This window comes from Rhinoderma darwinii, chromosome 11 (genome assembly GCF_050947455.1).
Source record: "Rhinoderma darwinii isolate aRhiDar2 chromosome 11, aRhiDar2.hap1, whole genome shotgun sequence".
Classification (NCBI taxonomy): Eukaryota; Metazoa; Chordata; class Amphibia; order Anura; family Rhinodermatidae; genus Rhinoderma; species Rhinoderma darwinii.
The window spans coordinates 73,238,952-73,243,423 of record NC_134697.1 but is presented as its reverse complement, the minus strand read 5'-3'; positions in this window follow the sequence as shown (position 1 = coordinate 73,243,423).

Below are 4,472 nucleotides of genomic sequence, written 5' to 3'. Positions count from 1 at the left end.
AACACTGTACCAAAAACTTTGAGTATGTGTGATGCTGGCCCTAAGGCATCTTTTTGTCAAGCTGAACAAACCCGATTTTTCTAGCCTCTAATTAAAAGATAGACCTCCCATCCTATTTAATAAGGGATTAATAAAGGGTAATGTTACATTCGAATCACAGGGTTTTATCTTTCTTTTTCTACACCCTAAAATCTATTTACTTTTGCAGCTGCTGCTTGACATTGAGTTGCTTAGCTTACTTGTAACCAGAATAACCAAGTCCTTGTCTTGTTCTGTTATTTCCAGTTTTATTCCATTTAATGAACATGGATTAATACTATTACTATGCCTGGGTGCATTACCTTTCATTTATCTAATTAAAATTCAGCTGTCCTACACGTTGGCTGCTACATGCCTCTACACCTCAAGGCAGTGGCGCAACTACCACTGCAGCAGCCATAGTGGCAGCTACGGGGCTTACGGCATAATGGGCCCCGTGCCGCCAGCCATCACGGACCACCCTGTGCCCGGAGGCTCCACTAGCAGCCGCTATGACTACTACAGCGGTGGCGACGCCACATTCAATAGTGTCTGCTTCTTTCGGATGCAGATTCTATTGAACACTATGGCAGAGCAGGGAGGTATCTCCCTGCTCTGCCATAGGCTACTGTAACAGTGGCATAGCTCTAGGGGTCGTAACGGTCACATTTTCGACTGGGCCCCTAAGCCCCCGTAGTCACACAGCGCTGACCGCGCTGGTCCTGCTTCCTGAATGCTGGAGCAAGGAGCTGACTGCATTTACTCTGCCGTGAGCGGCTCGGCACAGGCAGGCGCGATGTAGTGACGTCACCATGGCTGTCTGCGCCGAGTCACTCGCAGCACAGTGCAGAGGAGGAGAAGGATCCTCCACCCATCGTGGGAACAGGGATAGGTAAATAATTATGTTCATATTTTTATATTAGGCACTATGGGGCATTATACTGGGCTTATATGGGGGCATTATGTTGTGGTGGCAGCTATGGGGGGGATTATACTGTGGGGGCAGCTAGGGGGCATTATACTGTGTGGGACAGCTTTGGGGGCATTATACTGCATGGGGAATGATACTGTGGGGGCTGCCATGGGGGCAATATACTGTGGGGGCAGCTATGGAAGGCATTATACTATGTGGAGGCAACTTTGGAAGGCATTATACTGTGTAAGGGCAGCTATGGGGAGCTTTATACTGTGGGCGGTTTCTATGGTGGTATTATGCTGCACGGGAGCAGCTATGGGTCATTATGCTGTATGGGGGATTTATTTGAGAATTGTACTGCATGGGGGCATCTGTGTGGGCATTATACTGTATGGGGGCATCTGTGTGGACATTAAACTGTATGGGGCATCTGTGTTGGCATTATACTGTGTGGGGCATCTGGGTGGGCATTATACTGTATGGGGCAATTATACTGTATGGTTGCAGCTATGGGGACATTATACTGTGTGGGGGACACTATGGGAGCATGATACTGTGTGGGCTGAACCAGATGTGTATGGGTGGAGATTGGGTGGGATTAGAGGCATGGCTTAAAAGTTAAAAAAATTGCTGCTGCCTGCCGCATCTATTTTCCCTCTTTTAGATACTTGAAAGTATAGCACTGTCTACAGGGAGGACTGTATAGCACTGTATGGGGAGACTGTATAACCCGGTCTACAGGGGGGCTGTTTAGCACTGTCTACAGGGGGGGCTGTATAGCACTGTCTACAGAAGGGGGCTGTATGGCACTATTTACAGGGAGGCACTATCTACAAGTGCGGGCTGTGTGTGGCACCCAGTTGAGGGGGAATCAGCCAAAGGTTTGCTATGGGGCCCAGGATCCTAGTTACAACACTGCCTCTAGTATTCCACATGTGAGATTGACTGCTGTCACCTAGAAATCGACCTCTGCTTGCTGTCTTCCATTCCTGCTGACAAAAGTGACGCTGTTTGCTGTCTGCCATTCCTGCTGACACCAATGACGCTGGAATATACTGCACCCTCTGCTGTCTGCCTTTTTTGCTGACACCAATGACGCAACTTGCGGTCCACCATTTCTGCCAACACCAATGACGCTGGAATAGACTGCCCTGAATACTGTAGGGTCTCAGGTTTGAGATATCATTTAGGGAATCCTAAAAAATGATATGAACTATACTAATATGAAAATGTGGCTCGAGACCAGTCTACCATTCTAAATGTTTGCTCTACACTTTGTGGTGGTGATATGTGGTGATATTTGTTGGTATATGTATTGCTAGCTAGACCTGCTAATTTGAGAACCGATACACTGCAAGTTCTACCTCTGCTTGCTGTTTGTTATTCCTGCTGACACCAATGACGCTGTTTGCTTTCTGCCATTCCTGCTGACACCAATGACGCTGGAATATACTGCACTCTATGTATGGCTGGTTAAACCCGCTAATTAGAGAAATGGGCAGTCCATAATTGAATTAGAAACTATCTTCCAGCAGTGGTGTGTCTTCAGGAAACCCATCTCACCAGGGATTCTGCAAGGGGGATTGAAAGGCAATGGATGAGAGGTGCGTACCACTCAGTCTCATCATTCTCAAGGGGGGTTTCAATCCTTATTCAAAAGGGGATTGAGGCTCAGGTACTAGATGAGTTTATAGATAAAGAGGGTAGATTTGTAGCTCTTTATGATAGATTTGGTCATTGTGTCTCAATAAAGACGAGGGAGGAGGATTTTAAATTTGTTTAAAACTATTCTTAAGTATGTGAGGGATAAGGATGAGTGCCCTCTACTTATCATAGGAGACTGTAATATTGCCACTGATGAAAAGGTAGATATATAAAGTGCGTAGAAACATTGTTCTTATAAATCAAAATAAGGAACCCTTTTTGGCGAGGTGGGCTGGACTGATATCTGGTGGTCTAAACATCCGGACATACAGCAACTCTAATTTTACTCCAAATGCGCGGGTCTCTCCCGGATAGATCCAGCAATTGCTAATGAGAACATTTTGAGTTTAATCAAAAGAGTTCAATATGAGACACGGGGGGTATCTGATCACTCACTGATGCTGGTAGAGATTTTTTCTAAAAAAAACTGTGGCAAGTTAGTAAGATTAGTCCTAATACACTACAGGACTCATTGATAGATGATCGCATACAGCAACAGCTCAGGTTCTTTTTTTCTCTGTAAATGTGGGTTCTGCCCTATTCTTCAGAGGTATGATGGTTTCCTTACAGTCAGCCCAAAAAAATAAAAAGTATTCAAGCTGAATCGGCTGTTAAAATAGTGTTATCAGAGGCTGAATATAATATGGTTCAGGATCCTTCGGACCTCAATAAATTAAAATGGCATAATCTGCAAGCTCAATATGAAGATAGACAGTTAACCTTAGCTAAAAAAAAAGAGTCATTTAAGTTGGATAAAAGGAATTTCTTTCAGATGGGGAGAGGGGGGAAATGACTAGCCTCGATAATCAAAAGTCAAAATGCACCATCAGTTATTTCAGTAACTAGGAAAAGAGACAGGTCAGGTTTATGTATGGACTCAGGGGATATATCATTAGAGTTGCAGACTATTATAGAGATCTTTATTCTTCGAAATTTAATTATTTGGAGGGGCAAATTAAGAACTATGTGAACTCTGCTGATTTACCAGTATTAACAACTGTACAATTTGATAGCTTGGAGGCCCCCCTGAGGCTGCAGGAGATAAAGGATGTGATTAAAAATCTACTAAAAAGCAAGGCCCCAGGCCTGGATGGAATCCCTTATGAGGGATATACTGGGTACCAAGATGTTCTTGCAGAACATCTTTATAATGTTTTTATCGCTTCCTTTTCCCAGGGAAAACTTCCACCTTTTATGATGGAAGCAAATATTATTCTAATCCCCAAAAAGATAAGGATCCACTGAATGTGGAATTCTACCGGCCTATATCTCTTCTGAACGCGGATATGATAATTTTAACCAAAGAGCTGGCCAATCGACTTATGACAGCTATTAATTCCCTGTGAGTCCAGATCAGACTGGATTCCTTCCTGGGAAATCGATCTCCTGCAGTCTAGGGAGGGCCTTTACCAATATTCAATAGGGTGGTGTAAAATTCCCACACGGAGCTGTATTGTCTTTAGATGCTTGTAAAGCCTTTGGACACAGTGGAATGGGGCTTGCTTTGGGAAGTACTCTGGTCTTTTAGCAGTGGGGATAGCTTTGTAAAATAGATAAAAATGGTCTACTCCAACCCTAGGGCTAGGATAGCCATGGGTGGAGGTTTCTCACATTTTTTCTCTTTGTTACAAAGGTACCAGACAGGGATGTTCCCTCTCCCTACTGTTTATTTTACTTATTGAGGTCCTAGCAGTTAGCATAAGAAAAGATAAGAAAAGAGAAGTCAGATAAAATGATTTTTGATGGGTGAAGTAGAGGAAAAGATTTCCTTATATGCCGACGATATGCTATTATACCTTAGAAACACATCTGATATTTGTCATGTTATAGAAGT